General features: G+C 45.5%; 1 pseudogene; it reads right to left on the bottom strand.

The window, feature by feature from the left end:
• Positions 1–210: 210 nt before the first annotated feature.
• Positions 211–27,891, bottom strand: LOC110523016 (annotated as a pseudogene).

The following is a 27,891-nucleotide window of genomic DNA, read 5'->3' as shown; positions in this document are numbered from 1 at the left end:
AGTTGATGGGTGAGGTGGATGGTCTGGGTTGTAATTGAGTACTGTTAACTTTAAAACTACAAATGAGTTGTTTTACTCAAAGGAGTCAAGTCAATTGGTTTCCTCAAACCATTTGAGTTAACAGAACTTTTTATGTTTTAAAGCAGGGTGAGGTGGGTTGGTCTAAGGTGAGTCGTCCTAGGGGTGTGAGGTGGGTGGAACTAGGGTTGGTCATCCTAGGGGTGTGAAGTACGTGGGTTGAGGGTGGGTCGTGCTAGGGGTGTGAGTTACGTGGGTCGAGGGTGGGTCGTGCTAGGGGTGTGAGGTACGTGGGTCATGCTAAGGGTGTGAGGTACATGGGTCGATGGTGGGTCATGCTAGGGGTTGTTAGTTGAGGGGGTGTTCACTAGATATATCTGTTTCTTTCCATTGTGGCTTCGCTAATATCATGGTTCCCATGGCAACACATTAGCATGGAACTCTGTTCTCCTTCAGTGGGTACAGTAAACAGAATGTGTGCATGGATGCGTGTGCATGGATGCATGTGAATGGATGTGTGTGTATGGATGTGTGTGTATGGATATGTGTGTATGGATGTTTATTTATTTCACCTTTATTTAACCAGGTAGGCAAGTTGAGAACAAGTTCTCATTTACAATTGCGACTTGGCCAAGATAAAGCAAAGCACTTCGACACATACAACAACACAGAGTTACACATGGAGTAAAACAACCATACAGTTAATAATACAGTAGAAACAAGTCTATATACGATGTGAGCAAATGAGGTGAGATAAGGGAGGTAAAGGCAAAAAAAAGGCCATGGTGGCAAAGTAAATACAAATAGCAAGTAAAACACTGGAATGGTAGATTTGCAGTGGAAGAATGTGCAAAGCAGAAATAAAAATATTCGGGTGCAAAGGAGCAAAATAAATAAATAAATAAAATAAAATAAATACAGTAGGGGAAGTGGTAATTGTTTGGGCTAAATTATAGATGGACTATGTACAGGTGTAGTAATCTGTGAGCTGCTCTGACAGCTAGCTTAAAGCTAGTGAGGGAGATAAGTGTTTCCAGTTTCAGAGACTTTTGTAGTTCGTTCCAATCATTGGCAGCAGGGAACTGGAAGGAGTGGCGGCCAAAGAAAGAATTGGTTTTTGGGGTGACCAGAGAGATATACCTGCTGGAGCGCGTGCTACAGGTGGGGGATGCTTTGGTGACCAGCGAGCTGAGATAAGGGGGGACTTTACCTAGCAGGGTCTTGTAGATTACCTGGAGCCAGTGGGTTTGGCGACGAGTATGAAGCGATGGCCAGCCAACGAGAGCGTACAGGTCGCAATGGTGGGTAGTATATGGGGCTTTGATGACAAAAAGGATGGCACTGCGATAGACTGCATCCAATTTGTTGAGTAGGGTATTGGAGGCTATTTTGTAAATGACATCACCGAAGTCGAGGATTGGTAGGATGGTCAGTTTTACAAGGGTATGTTTGGCAGCATGAGTGAAGGATGCTTTGTTGCGAAATAGGAAGCCAATTCTATATTTAACTTTGGATTGGAGATGTTTGATGTGGGTCTGGAAGGAGAGTTTACAGTCTAACCAGGCACCTAGGTATTTGTAGTTGTCCACGTATTCTAAGTCAGAGCCGTCCAGAGTAGTGATGTTGGAAAGGCAGGCAGGTGCAGGCAGCGATCGGTTGAAGAGCATGCATTTAGTTTTACTTGTATTTAAGAGCAATTGGAGGCCACGGAAGGAGAGTTGTATGGCATTGAAGCTTGCCTGGAGGGTTGTTAACACAGTGTCCAAAGAAGGGCAAGAAGTATACAGAATGGTGTCGTCTGCGTAGAGGTGGATCAGAGACTCACCAGCAGCAAGAGCGACATCATTGATGTATACAGAGAAGAGAGTCAGTCCAAGAATTGAACCCTGTGGCACCCCCATAGAGACTGCCAGAGGTGCGGACAACAGACCCTCCGACCCTCCAAGTAGTTGGTGAACCGGGCGAGGCAATCATTTGAGAAACCAAGGCTGTCGAGTCTGCCGATGAGGATGTGGTGATTGACAGAGTCAAAAACTTTGGCCAGATCAATGAATACGGTTGCACAGTAATGTTTCTTATCGATGGCGGTTAAGATATCGTTTAGGACCTTGAGCGTGGCTGAGGTGCACCCATGAGCAGCTCTGAAACCAGATTGCATAGCAGAGAGGGTATGGTGAGATTCGAAATGGTTGGTAATCTGTTTGTTGACTTGGCTTTCGAAGACCTTAGAAAGGCAGGGTAGGATAGATCTGGGTCTGTAACAGTTTGGGTCAAGAGTGTCCCCCCCTTTGAAGAGGGGGATGACCGCAGCTGCTTTCCAATCTTTGGGAATCTCAGAAAGAGAGGTTGAATAGGCAGGTAATAGTGGTGGCAACAATTTCGGCAAATAATTTTAGAAAGAAAGGGTCCAGATTGTCTAGCCAGGCTGATTTTTAGGGGTCCAGATTTTGCAGCTCTTTCAGAACATCAGCTGACTGGATTTGGGAGAAGGAGAATTGGGGAAGGCTTGGGCGAGTTGCTGTGGGGGGTGCAGTGCTGTTGACCGGGGTAAGGGTAGCCAGGTGGAAAGCATGGCCGGCCGTAAAAAAATGCTTATTGATATTCTCAATTATAGTGGATTTATCAGTGGTGACAGTGTTTCCTATCTTCAGTGCAGTGGGCAGCTGGGAGGAGGTGTTCTTATTCTCCATGGACTTTACAGTGTCCCAGAACTTTTTTGAGTTAGTGTTGCAGGAAGCAAATTTCTGCTTGAAAAAGCTAGTCTTGGCTTTTCTATCTGCCTGTGTATATTGGTTTCTAGCTTCCCTGAAAAGCTGCATATCATGGGGGCTGTTCGATGCTAATGCAGAATGCCATAGGATGTTTTTGTGTTGGTTAAGGTCAGTCAGGTCTGGGGAGAACCAAGGGCTATATCTGTTCCTGGTTCTAAATTTCTTGAATGGGGCATGCTTATTTAAGATGGTTAGGAAGGCATTTAAAAAAAAATAACCAGGCATCCTCTCCTGACAGGATGAGATCAATATCCTTCCAGGATACCCCGGCCAGGTCGATTAGAAAGGCCTGCTCACTGAAGTGTTTCAGGGAGCGTTTGACAGTGATGAGTGGAGGTCGTTTGACCGCTGACCCATTATGGATGCAGGCAATGAGGTAGTGATCGCTGAGGTCTTGGTTGAAGACAGCAGAGGTCTATTTAGAGGGCAAGTTGGTTAGGATGATATCTATGAGGGTGCCCATGTTTACGGGCTTTGGGGAGGTACCTGGTAGGTTCATTGATAATTTGTGTGAGATTGAGGGCATCAAGTTTAGATTGTAGGATGGCTGGGGTGTTAAGCATGTTCCAGTTTAGGTCGCCCAGCAGCACAAGCTCTGAAGATAGATGGGGGGCAATCAGTTCACTTATGGTGTCCAGAGCACAGCTGGGGGCAGAGGGTGGTCTATAGCAGGCGGCAACGGTGAGAGACTTGTTTTTAGAAAGGTGGATTTTTAAAAGTTCAAATTGTTTGGGTACAGACCTGGATAGTAGGACAGAACTCCGCAGGCTATCTTTGTAGTAGATTGCAACACCGCCCCCTTTGGCAGTTCTATCTTGTCTGAACATTTTGTAGTTAGGGATGAAAATTTCAGAATATTTGGTGGTCTTCCTAAGCCAGGATTCAGACACAGCTAGAACATCCGAGTTGGCAGAGTGTGCTAAAGCAGTGAATAAAACAAACTTAGGGAGGCTTCTAATGTTAACATGCATGAAACCAAGGCTATTACGGTTACAGAAGTCATCAAAAGAGAGTGCCTGGGGAATAGGGGAGGAGCTAGGCACTGCAGGGCCTGGATTCACCTCTACATCACCAGAGGAACAGAGGAGGAGTAGGATAAGGGTACGGCTAAAAGCAATGAGAATTGGTCGTCTAGAACGTCTGGAACAGAGAGTAAAAGGAGGTTTCTGGGGGCGATAAAATAGCATCAAGGTATAATGTACAGACAAAGGTAAGGTAGGATGTGAATACAGAGGAGGTAAACCTAGGTATTGAGTGATGATGAGAGAGATATTGTCTCTAGAAACATCATTGAAACCAGGAGATGTCATCGCATGTGTGGGTGGTGGAACTAATATGTTGCATAAGGTACAGTGAGCAGGACTAGAGGCTCTACAGTGAAATAAGCCAATAAACACTAACCAGAACAGCAATGGACAAGGCATATTGACATTAAGGAGAGGCATGCTTAGTCGAGTGATCAAAAGGGTCCAGTGAGTAGTGAGGTTGGTTGGGGTCATGGCGATTTAGACAGCTAGCCGGGCCAAGCTAGCATAGGATGGAGGTGTGTGTGTATGGATGTGTGTATATGAATGCGTGTGCATGAATGTGTGTCTGTGTATGGACGCGTGTGAATGGACGTGTGGATGTGTGTGCATGGATGCGTGTGTATGGATGCGTGTGTGTATTGATGTGTGTGTATGGATGTGTGTGTGCATGGGTGTGTGTGTGTGTGCATGGATGTGTGTGTGTGCATGGATGTGTGTGTGTATGGATGTGTGTGTGCATTGATGTGTGTGTGCATGGGATGTGTGTGTGCATGGGATGTGTGTGTGCATGGATGTGTGTGTGCATGGATGTGTGTGTGCATGGATGTGTGTGTGCATGGATGTGTGTGTGTGTATAACCATAAGCTAGATCACGGTAGATCAAATTAGCCCACAAACACACATTCTCAATCTAACTAAATTTCCTCTCTTGCAATGAATAATGTATTGAGCTTTCAGGACTCGTCTAAGGACATCTCTGAACTAGTGATCGATACAGTTAACAATTACAGGTAGTGTACGTCCCCAATAGCAATTCCCTACATAATGTACTACTTTTGACCAGAGTCCTATGTGACCTATAGTGCACTATATAGGGAACAGGGTGCCATTTGTTAGTGGGAAGAAGGAGGGGTGTCAATGGGAAGAAGGAGGGGTGTTAGTGGGAAGATGGAGGGGTGTCAATGGGAAGAAGGAGGGGTGTTAGTGGGAAGATGGAGGGGTGTCAATGGGAAGAAGGAGGGGTGTTAGTGGGAAGATAGAGGGGTGTCAATGGGAAGAAGGAGGGGTGTTAGTGGGAAGAAGGAGGGGTGTCAATGGGAAGAAGGAGGGGTGTTAGTGGGAAGAAGGAGGGGTGTCAATGGGAAGAAGGAGGGGTGTTAGTGGGAAGAAGGAGGGGTGTTAGTGGGAAGAAGGAGGGGTGTCAATGGGAAGAAGGAGGGGTGTTAGTGGGAAGAAGGAGGGGTGTTAGTGGGAAGAAGGAGGGGTGTCAATGGGAAGAAGGAGGGTGTTAGTGGGAAGATGGAGGGGTGTCAATGGGAAGATGGGGGGGTGTCAATGTGAAGAAGGAGGGGTGTCAATGGGAAGAAGGAGGGGTGTTAGTGGGAAGATGGAGGGGTGTTCGTGGGAAGAAGGAGGGGTGTTAGTGGGAAGATGGAGAGCTGTCAATGGGAAGAAGGAGGGGTGTCAATGGGAAGAAGGAGGGGTGTTAGTGGGAAGATGGAGGGCTGTCAATGGGAAGAAGGAGGGTGTTAGTGGAAAGAAGGAGGGGTGTCAATGGGAAGAAGGAGGGGTGTTAGTGGGAAGAAGGAGGGGTGTTAGTGGAAAGAAGGAGGGGTGTCAATGGGAAGAAGGAGGGGTGTTAGTGTGAAGAAGGAGGGGTGTTAGTGGGAAGAAGGAGGGGTGTCAATGGGAAGAAGGAGGGGTGTTAGTGGGAAGAAGGAGCGGTGTCAAAGGGAAGATGGAGGGGTGTTGGTGGGAAGAAGGAGGGGTGTTAGTGGGAAGATGGAGGGGTGTCAATAGGAAGAAGGAGGGGTGTTAGTGGGAAGATGGAGGGGTGTCAATGGGAAGAAGGAGGGGTGTTAGTGGGAAGAAGGAGGGGTGTCAATGGGAAGAAGGAGGGGTGTTAGTGGGAAGATGGAGGGGTGTCAATGGGAAGAAGGAGGGGTGTTAGTGGGAAGAAGGAGGGGTGTTAGTGGGAAGAAGGAGGGGTGTCAATGGGAAGAAGGAGGGGTGTTAGTGGGAAGATGGAGAGGTGTCAATGGGAAGAAGGAGGGGTGTCAGTGGGAAGAAGGAGGGGTGTTAGTGGGAAGAAGGAGGGGTGTCAATGGGAAGAAGGAGGGGTGTCAATGGTAAGAAGGAGGGTGTTAGTGGGAAGAAGGAGGGGTGTGAATGGGAAGAAGGAGGGGTGTTAGTGGGAAGATGGAGGGGTGTCAATGGGAAGATGGAGGGGTGTTAGTGGGAAGAAGGAGGGGTGTTAGTGGGAAGAAGGAGGGGTGTCAATGGGAAGAAGGAGGGGTGTTAGTGGGAAGATGGAGGGGTGTCAATGGGAAGAAGGAGGGGTGTTAGTGGGAAGATGGAGGGGTGTCAATGGGAAGAAGGAGGGGTGTTAGTGGGAAGATAGAGGGGTGTCAATGGGAAGAAGGAGGGGTGTTAGTGGGAAGAAGGAGGGGTGTCAATGGGAAGAAGGAGGGGTGTTAGTGGGAAGAAGGAGGGGTGTCAATGGGAAGAAGGAGGGGTGTTAGTGGGAAGAAGGAGGGGTGTTAGTGGGAAGAAGGAGGGGTGTCAATGGGAAGAAGGAGGGGTGTTAGTGGGAAGAAGGAGGGGTGTTAGTGGGAAGAAGGAGGGGTGTCAATGGGAAGAAGGAGGGTGTTAGTGGGAAGATGGAGGGGTGTCAATGGGAAGATGGGGGGGTGTCAATGTGAAGAAGGAGGGGTGTCAATGGGAAGAAGGAGGGGTGTTAGTGGGAAGATGGAGGGGTGTTCGTGGGAAGAAGGAGGGGTGTTAGTGGGAAGATGGAGAGCTGTCAATGGGAAGAAGGAGGGGTGTCAATGGGAAGAAGGAGGGGTGTTAGTGGGAAGATGGAGGGCTGTCAATGGGAAGAAGGAGGGTGTTAGTGGAAAGAAGGAGGGGTGTCAATGGGAAGAAGGAGGGGTGTTAGTGGGAAGAAGGAGGGGTGTTAGTGGAAAGAAGGAGGGGTGTCAATGGGAAGAAGGAGGGGTGTTAGTGTGAAGAAGGAGGGGTGTTAGTGGGAAGAAGGAGGGGTGTCAATGGGAAGAAGGAGGGGTGTTAGTGGGAAGAAGGAGCGGTGTCAAAGGGAAGATGGAGGGGTGTTGGTGGGAAGAAGGAGGGGTGTTAGTGGGAAGATGGAGGGGTGTCAATAGGAAGAAGGAGGGGTGTTAGTGGGAAGATGGAGGGGTGTCAATGGGAAGAAGGAGGGGTGTTAGTGGGAAGAAGGAGGGGTGTCAATGGGAAGAAGGAGGGGTGTTAGTGGGAAGAAGGATGGGGGTTAGTGGGAAGAAGGAGGGGTGTCAATGGGAAGAAGGAGGGGTGTTAGTGGGAAGATGGAGGGGTGTCAATGGGAAGAAGGAGGGGTGTTAGTGGGAAGAAGGAGGGGTGTTAGTGGGAAGAAGGAGGGGTGTCAATGGGAAGAAGGAGGGGTGTTAGTGGGAAGATGGAGAGGTGTCAATGGGAAGAAGGAGGGGTGTCAGTGGGAAGAAGGAGGGGTGTTAGTGGGAAGAAGGAGGGGTGTCAATGGGAAGAAGGAGGGGTGTCAATGGTAAGAAGGAGGGTGTTAGTGGGAAGAAGGAGGGGTGTGAATGGGAAGAAGGAGGGGTGTTAGTGGGAAGATGGAGGGGTGTCAATGGGAAGATGGAGGGGTGTTAGTGGGAAGAAGGAGGGGTGTTAGTGGGAAGAAGGAGGGGTGTCAATGGGAAGAAGGAGGGGTGTTAGTGGGAAGAAGGAGGGGTGTCAGTGGGAAGATGGAGGGGTGTCAGTGGGAAGTGGGAAGAAGGAGGGGTGTTAGTGGGAAGAAGGAGGGGTGTTAGTGGGAAGAAGGAGGGGTGTCAATGGGAAGAAGGAGGGGTGTTATTGGGAAGAAGGAGGGGTGTCAATGGGAAGAAGGAGGGGTGTTAGTGGGAAGATGGAGGGGTGTCAATGGGAAGAAGGAGGGGTGTTAGTGGGAAGATGGAGGGGTGTCAATGGGAAGAAGGAGGGGTGTTAGTGGGAAGAAGGAGGGGTGTTAGTGGGAAGAAGGAGGGGTGTTAGTGGGAAGAAGGAGGGGTGTCAATGGGAAGATGGGGGGGTGTCAATGTGAAGAAGGAGGGGTGTCAATGGGAAGAAGGAGGGGTGTTAGTGGGAAGATGGAGGGGTGTTCGTGGGAAGAAGGAGGGGTGTTAGTGGGAAGATGGAGAGCTGTCAATGGGAAGAAGGAGGGGTGTCAATGGGAAGAAGGAGGGGTGTTAGTGGGAAGATGGAGGGCTGTCAATGGGAAGAAGGAGGGTGTTAGTGGAAAGAAGGAGGGGTGTCAATGGGAAGAAGGAGGGGTGTTAGTGGGAAGAAGGAGGGGTGTTAGTGGGAAGAAGGAGGGGTGTTAGTGGGAAGAAGGAGGGGTGTCAATGGGAAGAAGGAGGGGTGTTAGTGTGAAGAAGGAGGGGTGTTAGTGGGAAGATGGAGGGGTGTCAATGGGAAGAAGGAGGGGTGTTAGTGGGAAGAAGGAGGGGTGTTAGTGGGAAGAAGGAGGGGTGTCAATGGGAAGAAGGAGGGGTGTTAGTGGGAAGATGGAGGGGTGTCAATGGGAAGAAGGAGGGGTGTCAGTGGGAAGAAGGAGGGGTGTCAGTGGGAAGAAGGAGGGTTGTTAGTGGGAAGAAGGAGGGGTGTCAATGGGAAGAAGGAGGGGTGTCAATGGGAAGAAGGAGGGGTGTTAGTGGGAAGATGGAGGGGTGTCAATGGGAAGATGGAGGGGTGTTAGTGGGAAGAAGGAGGGGTGTTAGTGGGAAGAAGGAGGGGTGTCAATGGGAAGAAGGAGGGGTGTTAGTTGGAAGAAGGAGGGGTGTCAGTGGGAAGATGGAGGGGTGTCAGTGGGAAGTGGGAAGAAGGAGGGGTGTTAGTGGGAAGAAGGAGGGGTGTTAGTGGGAAGAAGGAGGGGTGTCAATGGGAAGAAGGAGGGGTGTTAGTGGGAAGAAGGAGGGGTGTCAATGGGAAGAAGGAGGGGTGTTAGTGGGAAGATGGAGGGGTGTCAATTGGAAGAAGGATGGGTGTTAGTGGGAAGATGGAGGGGTGTCAATGGGAAGAAGGAGGGGTTTTAGTGGGAAGATGGAGGGGTGTCAATGGGAAGAAGGAGGGGTGTTAGTGGGAAGAAGGAGGGGTGTTAGTGGGAAGAAGGAGGGGTGTCAATGGGAAGAAGGAGGGGTGTCAGTGGGAAGATGGAGTGGTGTCAGTGGGAAGATGGAGGGGTGTCAGTGGGAAGTGGGAAGAAGGAGGGGTGTTAGTGGGAAGAAGGAGGGGTGTCAATGGGAAGAAGGAGGGGTGTCAATGGTAAGAAGGAGGGTGTTAGTGGGAAGAAGGAGGGGTGTGAATGGGAAGAAGGAGGGGTGTTAGTGGGAAGATGGAGGGGTGTCAATGGGAAGATGGAGGGGTGTTAGTGGGAAGAAGGAGGGGTGTTAGTGGGAAGAAGGAGGGGTGTCAATGGGAAGAAGGAGGGGTGTTAGTGGGAAGAAGGAGGGGTGTCAGTGGGAAGATGGAGGGGTGTCAGTGGGAAGTGGGAAGAAGGAGGGGTGTTAGTGGGAAGAAGGAGGGGTGTTAGTGGGAAGAAGGAGGGGTGTCAATGGGAAGAAGGAGGGGTGTTATTGGGAAGAAGGAGGGGTGTCAATGGGAAGAAGGAGGGGTGTTAGTGGGAAGATGGAGGGGTGTCAATGGGAAGAAGGAGGGGTGTTAGTGGGAAGATGGAGGGGTGTCAATGGGAAGAAGGAGGGGTGTTAGTGGGAAGAAGGAGGGGTGTTAGTGGGAAGAAGGAGGGGTGTTAGTGGGAAGAAGGAGGGGTGTCAATGGGAAGATGGGGGGGTGTCAATGTGAAGAAGGAGGGGTGTCAATGGGAAGAAGGAGGGGTGTTAGTGGGAAGATGGAGGGGTGTTCGTGGGAAGAAGGAGGGGTGTTAGTGGGAAGATGGAGAGCTGTCAATGGGAAGAAGGAGGGGTGTCAATGGGAAGAAGGAGGGGTGTTAGTGGGAAGATGGAGGGCTGTCAATGGGAAGAAGGAGGGTGTTAGTGGAAAGAAGGAGGGGTGTCAATGGGAAGAAGGAGGGGTGTTAGTGGGAAGAAGGAGGGGTGTTAGTGGGAAGAAGGAGGGGTGTTAGTGGGAAGAAGGAGGGGTGTCAATGGGAAGAAGGAGGGGTGTTAGTGGGAAGAAGGAGGGGTGTTAGTGGGAAGAAGGAGGGGTGTCAATGGGAAGAAGGAGGGGTGTTAGTGGGAAGATGGAGGGGTGTCAATGGGAAGAAGGAGGGGTGTCAGTGGGAAGAAGGAGGGGTGTCAGTGGGAAGAAGGAGGGTTGTTAGTGGGAAGAAGGAGGGGTGTCAATGGGAAGAAGGAGGGGTGTCAATGGGAAGAAGGAGGGGTGTTAGTGGGAAGATGGAGGGGTGTCAATGGGAAGATGGAGGGGTGTTAGTGGGAAGAAGGAGGGGTGTTAGTGGGAAGAAGGAGGGGTGTCAATGGGAAGAAGGAGGGGTGTTAGTTGGAAGAAGGAGGGGTGTCAGTGGGAAGATGGAGGGGTGTCAGTGGGAAGTGGGAAGAAGGAGGGGTGTTAGTGGGAAGAAGGAGGGGTGTTAGTGGGAAGAAGGAGGGGTGTCAATGGGAAGAAGGAGGGGTGTTAGTGGGAAGAAGGAGGGGTGTCAATGGGAAGAAGGAGGGGTGTTAGTGGGAAGATGGAGGGGTGTCAATTGGAAGAAGGATGGGTGTTAGTGGGAAGATGGAGGGGTGTCAATGGGAAGAAGGAGGGGTTTTAGTGGGAAGATGGAGGGGTGTCAATGGGAAGAAGGAGGGGTGTTAGTGGGAAGAAGGAGGGGTGTTAGTGGGAAGAAGGAGGGGTGTCAATGGGAAGAAGGAGGGGTGTCAGTGGGAAGATGGAGTGGTGTCAGTGGGAAGATGTAGGGGTGTCAGTGGGAAGTGGGAAGAAGGAGGGGTGTTAGTGGGAAGAAGGAGGGGTGTCAATGGGAAGAAGTAGAGTTGTTAGTGGGAAGATGGAGGGGTGTCAATGGGAAGAAGGAGTGGTGTTACTGGGAAGATGGAGGGGTGTCAATGGGAAGAAGGAGGGGTGTTAGTGGGAAGAAGGAGGGGAGTCAATGGGAAGATGGAGGGGTGTTAGTGGGAAGAAGGAGGGGTGTAATGGGGAAGAAGGAGGGGTGTCAATGGGAAGAAGGAGGGGTGTTAGTGGGAAGATGGAGGGGTGTCAATGGGAAGAAGGAGGGGTGTTAGTGGGAAGATGGAGGGGTGTCAATAGTGTCGTGGAAATTTCCTCTATTTACCAAATCATGGGAGCAAACCACACACACAAGTCAGAGTCAGTTATAAAAGTCCATCTTTAATTATATAAGCTCTATAGCATTTTGACTTTCAACAGTTCAGTATCTCTAATGAAAAGTTGAGAGTCCCCACACAATGGCAAAATGGGATCCTTTATAGCAAAGATCACACATAGTCAGACAGCATAGACATAATTCATCGTTCAGCTTTGTCTCCTTTCCCAAACCCCAGAACCATAAACCAATCCTCCATATCAACAGGCATATATCAAATTGTCATTTAGATACAACCAACTCTAAATACAACCAATCCTGGACAAGCTCACGGAGAGGAGAATGATTCCAGACACTGCCATCTCCGATGGGAAAACTAGGGAGTAAAAGATATGTTTACACATGATGACACTTTGACCTCTCCCCTCTCTGTGGCCCATGCAACTTAGTTTTGACATAGAACAGATAACTGCAACCTCTCCACAGCATTTTACAAAAATACCATTCTGATGAGAAGTAACTTACACCCATTTGATGAATATAAAAACATCTTACATATGTTACCAACAAATTCTGAATCTTCCCTAACATTCCCCTCTCAAGGGACTCAGTCCCTTCTGAAGAATCAGAATATTAATTACATACTCAATATTTTAAAATTCAAATCCCCTCAATGTCAAATACCTTAGCTTATATGTAAGCTTTCTCCCTTCTGAAACTAAGTTTACAACCTTTATTCTACAAGACAAACTTACACATGTTTAATAACACAGAATAATCCATTTGAGGAAAATAAAAACATAACATATAAATGCTATTTAAGTTACATGAGAACCAGTGTCTAAACACAGGCCTCCTCACAACATATAGGACAGACATCCCTCTAAGTCCTCATGCTCAGAAATATACTTAGGAATAGAGAATAGGTCATTGAAATCATTCATATTCCAAATCATAAGTAACAACCCAACTATTTATCAAACCAATATTTAGAATAGCACTCCTCAGTGATTCAAATTTGTCTTATCACTCAAAGTAAAAACCTCAATTTAACACACATCAATATTAGCAGATTTACATACAGTATAATTATCCCATAATTCTACTATTAACTTTTTTAATCATGATTTAAATACAGATCAGTATCTCAATGCATTCTTAATCTAAATTACTACAATTTACATGGTGTAGACCTCTTCAATCAATCTGATACCACAAAAGTATAAACAATTTTAATGGCACAGTTTGATTAAACCCCCCTTACACAGGCACGGCATCTTCTGGCATCTTCGTTTTTCTTCAGATAGCTTTACAGTTCAAAGTGGACGGCCCATGATAATGTCCCAATTTCAATGTCTCATCTTTACCACTCATGTCTTGTCCATTCGTCAACCAATATACCAGCATCATAAGAAAATGTTAGAACAGATCTCTCTCCATGATCACTCCAAGTGGACTCCTCACAGTATGACAGAACCATGAAAGAAAAGCAGTTGATAGCTTAGATCTGATACTGTACACCAATTTCTGGCTTGGTTCTTTTCTCTCGGTAGAAGTGGTTTGGAAAGCCTCCTTCAATGCCTTTGTCTCTCTTCTTCAGCCAGGTAGAGGGGGTTTTGAGGTACACACACCATTCGGTCCAATTATCTCTTCCATGCATTAAGATACCGTCTGATGTCACTTTTCATGATAACCTCGAAAGAACAGATCAGAACAACAGTTTAGTTCAGTTCATTAACTACATGATAAATGATTACTTTTACCAATTATTCTTAACACACATATCTAAACATATTTCACAGAGAATATCAAAACATTCTATTGAAACTATTCTTTCAAATTGGTTTATACTCCCCATCTCACTGTCAACTCCATCGTAGAGCCAAGGATCAAAAAGTTTGACCTATACCCCTCGGGAATAGAACAAAACAAACACAACAATACAATACACTCAACAATACAATACACTCATTCACATATCACTTAAGTTGTATAACTTCAATTCAAACACTCAAAAAACTGAATCCTCCCCCATGTTTTACACACATCTCTCCGTATGAGAGTAATGTAAAACAAAATTTCAGCTAACCTAATCAAATTAAAATCACTAAACTGAAAAAAAAACTCCACAAAGAAAAATTATTTAACCCCTATGGTCATAGGAAAATAGACTTAAAGCAGCATATCCTTAGTTAAAAGCAATGCCCTCCACAGCGGGCCAAATTACAAATATGGCTAAGAAACATATTTACCAATTACACAAATTATTTTGAAAGCAGTATTACAAATGACCATACATTTATTTTCCAAATGGCTTTCCAATGCGGGTGATCAAGCCACAACGGAAAGTCATCAGAAGGTCATAGGTCATACAAAACCCTTCAAAGCAGTGTTTTTCACTATATAAAACAATTTGCAAACAATAATCAACTAGTTCCAAACATTTTTGTATTTCCATGTTCCCAGAACATTCATTATCAAAAGAATTTGCGGGTGTAATGAAAAGTCAGAAAATAAAATAAAAGTGCCCCTTTAATACCTTTGCACTACAACAAAAAACTTCCCGGCCCCCTCCAATGTGGTAGTTTATGGCCTCAAATTCACTCTCTCCCCCAGAGTATAGTCCCTGGAAACATTCCAGAGAGAGAGACAGTGAAATATCAATTTTCCCAGAGAAAACACAAAAACACTTAGTATTCATTACACTACATTGATTCAGAAACTCAAACGTGAACTATAAACCAAACCTAATGATAATTCCACTGTACCTCAAATCATTAATCATAAGTTTTAATCCACATCAATGTATAAGCATGATACAATGTTTAATTAAGTTAAATCAACTCCTAAAAAACATTTTAATCAGCAACCTAATATTTCCAATCTGTTGATATAAATTTAGTAAAAACCAAACCTGATTTTTTTTAATGCAAATCTAAAATCCTTCAAAAGTCGGTGCTGTCTCATCATCGTAAAAATACAAATAAACATATTTTTCCCCCCACTGATATCCACAAAGGTCAATACTGTTCAGCACATCCATTAATGATCTTCCTTTAGTCTGTACAGGGTCTGAAGTTCCAATGTATGCAGATGATACAGTGATAAATTCATGCAAACAACAAACTACACAAGAACTCACTACTATAATGATTCAGATGACAAAATTGCTCAGAGACTCATGTGTACATCTCAATAAAATAAAACACAGTCTGCATGTTCCTCAAAAAACAACTACTGATGTAAAAAGCTCCTGGTGGTATCTGATTTTAAGTGCCAAGGCATCATACTTGATTCCAACCTTTCTTTTAAAAAGCAAATAATAAAGGAACTCAAATACAAAATTCAACCTAGCTAATTTCCCAAAACATATGAAATTGTTTTGACTACACTATATAACTACTATAACAACACTATAATTAAAATCTATGATACTCCCCCACTTAACATACTAGTTTACTAGTTTTTGGCCCAATCTTGCTTTTCAACATTCATACCCATTCAGTCTTCTGTCAACAGGTTGACGTACTATTCAATCCAGCAATCACCTTTAATGACCTGACATTGTTCCACATAATGGAAACATACTATAACCTTAGAGTACATGAACTTTCCTGCTCAAATTAACTGGTGTTACTTAAACAATCAAACCAAGAATCAATAACCATCAGAATCTATTCTTACGATGTTTTATGATTCAGACATCCAGTCTCCCAATTCTCATAGCCTAATACAGTAAATATAAACGCCACAAATCTATGATGCCCACCTAGCGAATCAGCTGCTAGAAATACAGACAAAAATGCACCTGAACAACGGTTAAAACAATTCGAGTAAGGTTATTGTATATTCAAACTAATAACGCAAATTTACGTTATTCTACAACAATCTACCTGCCTCCAGCAACTTTCCCTGACAATTAGTAGCCAACATAACAACTCACTCTCTTACATACTTTCAACTCAACTTTCCTATTTCTTTTTCCCCCAGTGGGCAAAAATATAACCCCTCTCATTTCAACGTTTTTCCTTACCCTATCGTAAGATTAAAACCCAACTTTATAACTTCCTCTTTGCTCTCCACACTTATGAAATGTATCCTATTTCTTTAAAAATAACACACGCAGCGCAAAAATTATAACATGCGTCAGTCAATCCATAAGAATGAAAATCATTTCGGTAACCACTTTCCATTGCCATTCTCTCCCCGCTATTATTCAGAATTTCTTTAACTTAGGTAACTGTCTTCTCTATTGATACAGTCATTTAAATACGACACAATTCTCAATACATTATTCCAGCAGATAATTCAGTGAACAGACATCGTCTTGCATCAGAATTTGCTTCGTTATTATTTTAAATTGAATTAGTCTATCAATTTAACCTAAACAATCTATTGAAAACGTTCAATTTATCTCTTATACAAACACTAGCGACCATAACTTTCCAGGCAAAACAAACAAATAGATTATTTACAATCAAAAACTCTGAATTCAGCCAGCGCCATGACTGGGAACGGAACTCAGGCCTCCCGCGTTGCAGGCGAGAAGTCTACCACTGAACCACTAATGCTATTTCGAATAGCAAAAATTCTCCGGATATAAACCCCATTTACAAAGTAAAATCAAAACACGTCACTATCGGTAATTCCCAGAAGAATAATAGCCCAATTTTAATAGTACAAACGTTACTCCAGCTATGATTCTCAAATTCCAAATGAATATATTAGCAATCAAAGAATAAAATCGACATTAATGACTAGGAAAAGATAAAGATATTACTTATGCAACGTATTTCAATTACTTTACTACATCACATTAATCACGCAATGATAATTAGTTTGATGGAAAACCTTAGGCTTTGTACAACATTATAAATTACATAGAGCATCCCTCGAATTCTCTATAACTTTATGGAAAACAGTTTATTCAATAAATCCCGCAACTTCTCTCATACTGGGAAGAAAAATTATAACATGTTCAGACCTTAAGGGCAGTTTAATTTGAAATGTTTCACCCAGACGGAGATAATCCAATATGCGTTTTATAGTTACATCGTTAGGGTAAGATAACCAAGAAGTGGACACACTCTAATCAGTTTCTAGAGCTCAATTTCCCAGATTTTGTAGATTATTTTAATAGTGCTTAAAAAACGTCATCTTTATCAAATTATCCATTTAAGATATCAACTCAAAACCTACGTATGTCTACGAATGGGTGGTTTAAGTTGTATCTAATCTCCGCATTACTTTATACACACATACCATTTATATGTTTCAAATAATTCACAGAATCCATATAAAACTTTAAAAAAGATTTGCCCACACAGAGCCAACCCTACCCTGCTCACACAGAACGGTCCGACAACTATTACCTAGTGATCCCATAACAAAATACTCACACAGAGTAACCCAGGGCATACCTGGCTAGCACATTTAAAATAATTGGAATTCACCACATCTGAGGGTCACTTAGACAAATCACACAGACGCACAGAATGAGGTCCTTCTTCCAATAGGGCTTCACCAAGTGCCGTGTTTCACCTAGAACACACAGACCCCCTGGCCCCTCACCCCAAACAGACCGCACCAATCCCCACTGTGATCAATTCAGTGTCAGGAGGGCTCTTGGTCACTGGCAACCGGACAGTGCAGAGTATCTTTTGAGTCCACAAAACCCCCAGATTATTCTCCTCTGACTCGGCCCTGCTTACGCCGCCAAGGTGCCTTCCTTACAAAGGAATTCACGCTCAGAGTATACGTAACAGGCATAATTAAAAAACTCGACTTCAAATCTGTGTGTGGTTCGCTCACCTCACCAAAACTCAGTTCGAGATGTGGTATCCACTCGGCTCGCTTCCTCTTAGATCAAAGGTTGGTCCATCTGCTTCGTTTCCCGAAGTGTGGTTCTCCATGAGATCCCAAGTTTTAGGGGATCCCTCGTGCACGATTTATTTACCTAGATTGTAGGAACGGTCACCGAGTGAAGATTCACATCCCATCCTCGTTGCCAAATGTCGTGGAAATTTCCTCTATTAACCAAATCATGGGAGCAAACCACACACACAAGTCAGAGTCAGTTATAAAAGTCAATCTTTAATTATATAAGCTCTATAGCATTTTGACTTTCAACAGTTCAGTATCTCTAATGAAAAGTTGAGAGTCCCTACACAATGGCAAAATGGGATCCTTTATAGCAAAGATCACACATAGTCAGACAGCATAGACATAATCCATCGTTCAGCTTTGTCTCCTTTCCCAAACCCCAGAACCATAAACCAATCCTCCATATCAACAGGCATATATCAAATTGTCATTTAGATACAACCAACTCTAAATACAACCAATCCTGGACAAGCTCACGGAGAGGAGAATGATTCCAGACACTGCCATCTCCGATGGGAAAACTAGGGAGTAAAAGATATGTTTACACATGATGACACTTTGACCTCTCCCCTCTCTGTGGCCCATGCAACTTAGTTTTGACATAGAACAGATAACTGCAACCTCGCCACAGCATTATACAAAAATACCATTCTGATGAGAAGTAACTTACACCCATTTGATGAATATAAAGACATCTTACATATGTTACCAACAACTTCTGAATCTTCCCTAACAATAGGAAGAAGGAGGGGTGTTAGTGGGAAGAAGGAGGGTGTCAATGGGAAGAAGGAGGGGTGTTAGTGGGAAGAAGGAGGGGTGTCAATGGGAAGAAGGAGGAGTGTTAGTGGGAAGATGGAGGGGTGTCAATTGGAAGAAGGATGGGTGTTAGTGGGAAGATGGAGGGGTGTCAATGGGAAGAAGGAGGGGTGTCAGTGGGAAGTGGGAAGAAGGAGGGGTGTCAATGGGAAGAAGTAGGGGTGTTAGTGGGAAGATGGAGGGGTGCCAATGGGAAGAAGGAGGGGTGTTAGTGGGAAGATGGAGGGGTGTCAATGGGAAGTAGGAGGGGTGTTAGTGGGAAGAAGGAGGGGAGTCAATGGGAAGATGGAGGGGTGTTAGTGGGAAGAAGGAGGGGTGTAAGGGGGAAGAAGGAGGGGTGTTAGTGGGAAGAAGGAGGGGTGTTAGTGGGAAGAAGGAGGGGTGTCAATGGGAAGAAGGAGGGGTGTTAGTGGGAAGAAGGAGGGGTGTCAATGGGAAGAAGGAGGGGTGTTAGTGGGAAGAAGGAGGGGTGTTAGTGGGAAGAAGGAGGGGCTTCAATGGGAAGATGGGGGGTGTCAGTGTGAAGAAGGAGGGGTGTCAATGGGAAGATGCAGGGGTGTTAGTGGGAAGAATGAGGGGTGTCAATGGGAAGAAGGAGGGGTGTTAGTGGGAAGAAGGAGGGGTGTCAATGGGAAGAAGGAGGAGTGTTAGTGGGAAGATGGAGGGGTGTTAGTGGGAAGATGGAGGGGTGTTAGTGGGAAGAAGGAGGGGTGTCAATGGGAAGAAGGAGGGGTGTTAGTGGTAAGATGGAGGGGTGTCAATGGGAAGAAGGAGGGGTGTTAGTGGGAAGAAGGAGGGGTGTTAGTGGGAAGAAGGAGGGGTGTCAATGGGAAGAAGGAGGGGTGTTAGTGGGAAGAAGGAGGGGTGTCAATGGGAAGAAGGAGGGGTGTTAGTGGGAAGAAGGAGGGGTGTTAGTGGGAAGAAGGAGGGGTGTCAATGGGAAGAAGGAGGGTGTTAGTGGGAAGATGGAGGGGTGTCAATGGGAAGATGGGGTGGTGTCAGTGTGAAGAAGGAGGGGTGTCAATGGGAAGATGGAGGGGTGTTAGTGGGAAGATGGAGGGGTGTCAATGGGAAGAAGGAGGGGTGTTAGTGGGAAGAAGGAGGGGTGTCAATGGGAAGAAGGAGGGGTGTTAGTGGGAAGAAGGAGGGGTGTTAGTGGGAAGAATGAGTGGTGTCAATGGGAAGAAGGAGGGGTGTTAGTGGGAAGATGGAGGGCTGTCAATGGGAAGAAGGAGTGGTGTTAGTGGGAAGATGGAGGGCTGTCAATGGGAAGATGGAGGGGTGTCAATGGGAAGATGGAGGGGTGTCAATGGGAAGATGGAGGGGTGTCAATGGGAAGAAGGAGGGGTGTTAGTGGGAAGGAGGAGGGGTGTTAGTGGGAAGAAGGAGGGGTGTCAATGGGAAGAAGGAGGGTGTTAGTGGGAAGATGGAGGGGTGTCAATGGGAAGATGGGGGGGTGTCAGTGTGAAGAAGGAGGGGTGTCAATGGGAAGATGGAGGGGTGTTAGTGGGAAGATGGAGGGGTGTTCGTGGGAAGAAGGAGGGGTGTTAGTGGAATGAAGGAGGGGTGTCAATGGGAAGAAGGAGGGTGTTAGTGGGAAGATGGAGGGGTGTCAATGGGAAGATGGGGGGGTGTCAGTGTGAAGAAGGAGGGGTGTCAATGGGAAGATGGAGGGGTGTTAGTGGGAAGATGGAGGGGTGTTCGTGGGAAGAAGGAGGGGTGTTAGTGGAATGAAGGAGGGGTGTCAATGGGAAGAAGGAGGGGTGTTAGTGGGAAGATGGAGGGGTGTCAATGGGAAGAAGGAGGGGTGTCAGTGGGAAGATGGAGGGGTGTCAGTGGGAAGATGGAGGGGTGTCAGTGGGAAGAAGGAGGGGTGTCAGTGGGAAGAAGGAGGGGTGTCAATTGGAAGAAGGAGGGGTGTTAGTGGGAAGATGGAGGGCTGTCAATGGGAAGAAGGAGGGGTGTTAGTGGGAAGATGGAGGGCTGTCAATGGGAAGATGGAGGGGTGTTAGTGGGAAGATGGAGGGGTGTCAATGGGAAGATGGAGGGGTGTCAATGGGAAGAAGGAGGGGTGTCAATGGGAAGAAGAAGGGGTGTCAGTGGAATCAGAGCTCCAAGGTAATTCTCTATCAAAGTTTGCCAGCTTGATGAATAAAATATGATGTTTAAGTTGGGTTTTTTTAAAGAAAAATATAATTTAATTTGGATTCCTGTGTGTCGGGTTCGTGGCAAAGAGAGGGGGGGTAGAGAAGGGAGAGAGAAGAGAGAGGAGGTGGCTATAGGCGTAGGCCTACTGCTCAGTACTGTACACATTCTGACAGATCCAGAGTCAGCTACTGGAGGTGGTCCAGTGGAAAGGTAACAAGGCTCATAACCAGAAGTTTGCTGAGCATGAAAACCCAGTAGCGTTACCTTGACACAAACCAGTGTACCTGGCACCTACTACTATACCCCATTCAAAGGAACTTAAATCTTTTGTCTTGCCCATTCACCCTCTGAATGACACACATACACAATCCATGTCTCATTTCACTCAAGGCTAAAAAATCCTTCTTCAGCTTGTCTCCTCCTCTTCATCTACACTGATTGAAGTGGATTTAACAGGTGAAATCAGTAAGGGATCATAGATTTCACCTGGATTCACCTGGTCGGTCTGTCATGGAAATAGCAGGTGTTCTTAATGTTTTGTATATCACTCTCTGTCTCTTTCGTCATCTCCTTCCACCACTCTCTCTCTCTCTCCTTCTCTCTCTCCTTTATCCCCTCCCTCTCGCTCCCTCGCTATCTCTCTCTCTCTCTCTCTCTCTCTAACAAGCCCAGGCAATGCGGCTCAGATTGGTGTGAAATCGCCTCTTAACAGGCGGGAAATGGGCTCTGTTATTTTTGGAGCAGCGAGACATGGGAGACCATCGGACCATCATTCTCACTCTAATGGCCAGGTGATAGAGGCAGAGGGGGAAGACACACACACACTAAGACACACTTAGGAATGAGAGGGTAATGAAGAGAGAAAGGGGGGAGAGAGAGAAAGAGAAAGAGAGGGGAAGAGAAGGAGAGAAAGGTAGAGAGAGGAAGAAGGTAGACAGGTGGAAGACGGGAGAGGACAGGAGGCTAAGCTAGGACTCAGATCCCAGTAGTATGATTCCCTCTGTTCCATAAGGAGTAAATCTCAATTAGCTCCGCTCCACGTTAATAATCGCATTTGACCACAGAGATCCACACCTGACAATGAGTAGCAATCAAACCTGAGCCACAGCCACACCAGGAAGCTGCAGGGGAAATGGGCCTGTGAAGAGTGTGTGTGTGTGTGTGTGTGTGTGTGTGTGTGTGTGTGTGTGTGTGTGTGTGTGTGTGAACCACTCTAGAGCAGGAAGTGTCAACAGGAATCCCATCGTCTCCTGGAGGTACATATCACCCTGACACACATCCACAGGCTGTCTGGATCCCCCCACCACACACACAACATACAAATCACCCAAATAGTATGCATTTTACACAGTTAATGACAAAATAATTCCAGACTGTGCTATTTGTGTGCTTATTTATGATATTATAGTCGCCTTCTCATGATAAATACTCTTATAGCGAAAAAAAACAAGGCCTAGTTAATTCATTTAGACTTCATTTAGAACATATTGATACAGGTTTGATTTGTAAAGTTCAAATAGGGTATCGTCTTGTACATCACGATTTCTCAACCATATATCGCCAATGTCAAATATCGTAAATACTCAATATTATCATATGCAGACCCAACCCTAACACACACACACATCACTCTCTCTGTCTCGCTGTCTCACACGCACGCACACAGAGACTGTGGATGATGTGGACTGAAGTATGGGTTTGTACCACAGGAGATTGGTGGCACCTTAATTTGGGAGAGCGGGCTCATGGTAATGGCTGGAGCGGAATAAGTGGAATGGAATGGTATCAAATACATCAAACACATGATTTCCATGTGTTTGATGCCATTCCATTTACTCTGTTTCAACCATTATTATGAGCCATCCTCGGCTTGGCAGCCTCCACTGGTTTGTACATTATTTCCTCTGACAGATCCAGAGCATACCATGAACACACACAAAGTGCCAACCGCTCGGCACACACAATATCATTTTCATCCATTTCCATTCATCATCAATGAATTTCCTTTCGTTCTAAAACAGTTGTAGCCCTTAAAATGGCAGATTTGTCCAATGATAAGCACCTAAATTAGAAGCAGTGGCTGTAAAGTGAAATGCTGTACATGACATCAGAGCTCAGGGTCGCGGCTTTACAGCACTGTATGGGATACAACTGACAGCGCTCCAAAAGGTGAGCACCAGTCAAATAAGATGTCCCTATCCCTCCCGCTAATTGGGCTACTTTTGCACACGTTTTGTTGTCAGAGAGAGGGGAATGCTGCAAATCAATCAAATCAAGCAGACATTGCGTTCTGGAACATGAGATGTTGAGGATTATAATAAACTCCACTTTGATGTCATACAAGCAAACCAAAACACCCGTGAGTCCAAATATGCACTTCACATTTCAATATCATAAAACAAATATGATATACAGTATCAGCGTTTACGATCGTTTGATGTACAGTTAGAAGATGACATGTCATACCCTGAGTTGTTCTTAAAAGAATGAGTCTATGTTTGATATTTTTTGAAAGAAACTAAGCCGTGGAACACCCTCCTGAATGCACTCATGACTCCATTCGATGTGCACCAAAATGACTCTCTGTTTCTCTGAAGTGCCTTGTGAAAGCCTAACGCTGTAAGATCCTATTTTATAACTTAGCTAGTCGTGTTGGCAATAGAATAAGCTTCCAAATGACGCCCACCTGACCCAGATTGTGATGTATAATGGACCATTCTTTGGATTGAGTAAACCACAAATGAAATCGAATCACATTTTATTTGTCACATGCTTGGTAAACAACAGGTGTAGACTAACAGTGAAATGCTTACTTATGGCTCTTCCCAACAAACAAAAAAACCCAAAGGAAATACTAGACAAATAGAAAAATAATAGCAGGAGGAATAAATACACAATGAGTAACGATAACTTATACACGGGGTACCAGTACCAAGTCGATGCGCAGGGGTACGAGGTAATTGAGGCAGATACAGTATGAATACTGAACAAAAATATAAACGCAACATGCAACATTTTCTAAGATTTTACTGGGTTACAGTTCATAGATGTAAATCAGTCAATTAAAATAAGTGCATTAGGCCCTAATCTATGGATTTCACGTGACTGGGAATACAGACACGTGTCTGTTGGTCACAGATAACTTTTTTTTAAAGTAGGGGCATGGATCAGAAAACCAGTCGTGACATATCTCCTTCGCATAGAGTTAATCAGGCTGTTGATTGTGGCCTGTGGAATGTTGATCCAGAGCACGTTGATCCAGAGCATCCCAAACATGCTCAAGGGGTGACATGTCTAGTGATTATGCAGGCAATGGAAGAACTGGGACATTTTCAGCTTCAAGGAATTGTCTACAGATCCTTGCGACATGGGGCCGTGCATTATCATGCTGAAACATGTTGTGATGGTGTTGGATGAATGGAACTACAATGGGCTTCAGGATCTTGTCACAGTACCTCTGTGCATTCAAATTGCCATCGCTACAATTGCAATTGTGTACGTTGTCCATAGCTTATGCCTGCCCATACTATAACCCCACCCCATGGGGCACTCTGTTCACAACGTTGACATCAGCAAACTTCCCGCTCACATGGTGCCACACACGTTGTGAGGCTGGTTGGGCGTACTGCCAAATTCTCTAAAATGACATTGGAGGAGGCTTATGGTAGAGAAATTAACATTAAATTCTATGGCAACTGCTCTTAAACACTCGCCCCCCAATACCCCCAAAACACATGTAAATATTGGACTATAAATTGTGCCTTCCTGTATTATACTTTTGCTAAAATGTTTATTATATTCTACCGAGCCATTTGCTTCATGTTCATATAATTTTCTTCTATTATTTCTTATTGTTGTTTCATTGTCGAGAAGGAACCTGCAAGTACGCATTTCGTTGGACAGTGTATACCATGTGTATCCCGTACATATGACTAATCAAACTTGAATCTTGAAACAGACACATGAATGAACACTCACATGAAGTCAGAAGTAGAGAGGGACCAGGCTTCAGAACCACTCAAACTTACCATAAGAGTTTTCAATGTAATACCAGGTAGGTTATAGAGAACACATCCTCTTTTACAAAAGATACATCAGGTTCTCCAACCCAAACAGGAATGAATAAGGCTTTTCTCTGGCTCTGTAGAGACCATAGAAATAGATAGAGGACTCTTGTGCCCAAAAGCTTGTTTTAGCATGGGCAGTGCCATTCAGGGCTTTAATGTAGTCAACTGGACGAGGATTCCTATAGCTTGGGAGCAATCAGCCAATGACAGAGCATTGTCTTCTTCAAATTGGGTGCTCTGGTTTGTAAATGGCTTTACTATCGCCATCTAGTGGTCAAAACAAATGAATGACAAGATTTGGTTCAGGACTCCAGCACAGCAGGTGGGGGTAAATCAACAATATTAGCTTTACCCCTCATTCCAAACTGGAAAAACTACCCAAAACAGCTCAACACTGGCCCCTAGTGTCCGCACCGACTTAATTTCAGAAGCACTCTATCTCGCTAACTATTGTGGTTCAATGTAAATCAGATTATGGTGATACAGACTTTGGTTATTGGTGGTTTTAACAATACAAACATGACCTATCTATGTGTCTATCTTATATCCAGATCTAATGCATTGGTATCGGATGAAAAGCCCTAAGCAAAGGGAAACATTGAGGTTGATATATTGGACTTCATGTCATAGACTTTTTGGGGGAGAGAAAAAGACATAGGTTAAATCATGCAAATACACCAATCCAGAATGGTAGCTTAAAGGCCCTAGCTGTGTTATTAAATCAAATCAAATCAAATGTATTTATATAGCCCTTCTTACTTCAGCTGATATCTCAAAGTAATGTACAGAAACCCAGCATAAAACCCCAAACAGCAAGCAATGCAGGTGTAGAAGCACGTTGGCTAGGAAAAACTCCCTAGAAAGGCCAAAACCTAGGAAGAAGCCTAGAGAGGAACCAGGCTATGAGGGGTGGCCAGTCCTCTTCTGGCTGTGCCGGGTGGAGATTATAACAGAACATGGCCAAGATGTTCAAATGTTCATAAATGACCAGCATGGTCGAATAGCAGGTCTGGGACAGGTAGCACGTCCGGTGAACAGGTCAGGATTCCATAGCCGCAGGCAGAACAGTTGAAACTGGAGCAGCAGCACGGCCAGGTGGACTGGGGACAGCAAGGAGTCATCATGCCAGGTAGTCCTGAGGCATGGTCCTAGGGCTCAGGTCCTCTGAGAGAGAGAAAGAAAGAGAGAAAGAGAGAATTAGAGAGAGCATACTTAAATTCACACAGGACACGGGATAAGGCAGGAGAAGTACTCCAGATATAACAAACTGACCATAGCCCCCCGACACATAAACTACTGCAGCATAAATACTGGAGGCTGAGACAGGAGGGGTCAGGAGACAGTGGCCCCATCCGATGATACCCCCAGACAGGGCCAAACACGCAGGATACAACCCCACCTACCTTTGCCAAAGCACAGCCCCCACAACACTATTACCTGTATAGAGGCACGTGTGTTTGCTGTACTATAGCATTCGTTACATTGCATTCATATACCCATCCAGCGTTATACAGCCTAGTCTGTGTAAAGAGCACTATAGCTGGGACAGGCCAGGGGAGACAGCCCCTCAGATTGGGCAATTTTAGGGTTGTTGGGGGGGGGGGGGGGGGGGGGGGACAGACAGACAGACAGACACACAGACAGACAGTGAGCGACAGACAGACAGACAGACAGTGAGCGACAGACAGACAGACAGACAGTGAGCGACAGACAGAGAGAGAGAGCGACAGACAGACAGACAGACAGACAGACAGACAGACAGACACCCTCACCACTAGGCAGAGGTCACAGCGGTCTAGTTCCTTTCAACCTGAGTCAGGATGTCAGAGTCCAGAGTCTCCCCAAACCAGACCACATCAGGCCTGAGCGGACCACTACAGCCACCCTGCTTACACCTGGTGAGGTACACACACACACAATCAAGTTAGAACACTCCATCCTGTCCCCTACATGGGGATCTACAACAATTCATATGATTGTGATCTACTGCCATCTAAAGGTCACGTTATTAACAAACTCAAATCAATCAATATTACATTTCTAAACTCTTATAAACCAAACGGAACCGAGTATGTACCACCTGGGTAGGTGATGAGGAGGGATCTGAGCATCACTGGTGTTTGACTCTGCTGCACTAGAGAGAAAGACAAAGCGAGAGAGAGACAGCCATAATAAATAAATACTGTTACCAACAAGTTGCTGACCTGACTGTGACTGTGACTTACCCTTTGCCCTCCAGGGCAGCACAGATGGGGCTCTTGTGGCTGACCGCAACATTACCACAGTTCATACAGCTGGTTTTAAACAGACTGCCTGTGGTCACACATGAGGAGGAGGAGAGGAGGAAGAGAGGAGAGATTAGAAAAGAGAAGAGAGTGACAGTAGACAATAATAATGTGCAAACTCAAACAGCATTTTTTTTTAACAGACTGACTGTGGTTACAGAGACCGACAGATGAGGAGAGAAGGAGAAGGATTAGTAGAGAGAAGAGAAAGAGGAGAAGAGAGAGAGACAGTAAACAAAGAACAAGGGAACCAGACACAAATAAAAGTAACCATACACCATCTACAGACTAGTCTAGTACCCAGATCAAGCTAACTACTGTGGTTAGTACCCAGATCTAGCTAACTACTGTAGTTAGTACCCAGATCAAGATAACTACTGTGATTAGTACCCAGATCAAGCTAACTACTGTGGTTAGTACCCAGATCAAGCTAACTACTGTGGTTAGTACCCAGATCTAGCTAACTACTGTGGTTAGTACCCAGATCAAGCTAACTACTGTGGTTAGTGCCCAGATCAAGATAACTACTGTGGTTAGTACCCAGATCAAGATAACTACTGTGATTAGTACCCAGATCAAGATAACTACTGTGGTTAGTACCCAGATCAAGATAACTACTGTGGTTAGTACCCAGATCAAGCTAACTACTGTGGTTAGTACCCAGATCTAGCTAACTACTGTGGTTAGTACCCAGATCTAGCTAACTACTGTGGTTAGTACCCAGATCTAGCTAACTACTGTGGTTAGTACCCAGATTGAGGGAAAGCGTGTTTTTAGATGAGGCGAATAATCAATTTCTACAGAAATATAATTGCTTTCACATCTCTAAATTGTCTTGATCAGGCTTCCCTAAGCTGAGAACACTGTGTAGAGATTGTTTTGAAGTCTGTGAAAGTTTATATGGTATATCTACGGCCTAGACTACTAGCCAGGATGAAGTGACTATTAAACAATGGAATGAAACTAGCCTTCAACAATATTCTCTGAAGACACACTTCAATAACATGAGCCCCCCAATAATCACTACTAGCTAATCAGACACAGGTTTACACCCCAAAATGGCACACTATTGCCTATCACCTGTAGGGCTCTGGTCAAAAGTAGTGCACTTCATAGGGAATAGGGTGCCATTTGGGACGCACCCCCAGTGACAGTGACATCGCAATATTATCGTGGCTCTACTAGCTAGCTATTCGGGACAGTGAAAGTCAGCCTGAGTGACATTTCCGTGGTTACAATACCGTGTATCTCCAGGACGTTGGTGGATCTGGCGCGGTAGTGCAGCTCGTCGATGTTCTGTGTGATGACGGTGACGCGGCGTCCCTGTCTCTGCAGCCGCGCCTCACACTCTGCTATGGTTGGGGCTCTTCC

Source organism: Oncorhynchus mykiss, chromosome 5 (assembly GCF_013265735.2).
Source record: "Oncorhynchus mykiss isolate Arlee chromosome 5, USDA_OmykA_1.1, whole genome shotgun sequence".
Classification (NCBI taxonomy): domain Eukaryota; kingdom Metazoa; phylum Chordata; class Actinopteri; order Salmoniformes; family Salmonidae; genus Oncorhynchus; species Oncorhynchus mykiss.
The sequence above is the reverse complement of the archived record's forward strand: the minus strand, read 5'-3'. Positions and strand labels throughout refer to the sequence as shown.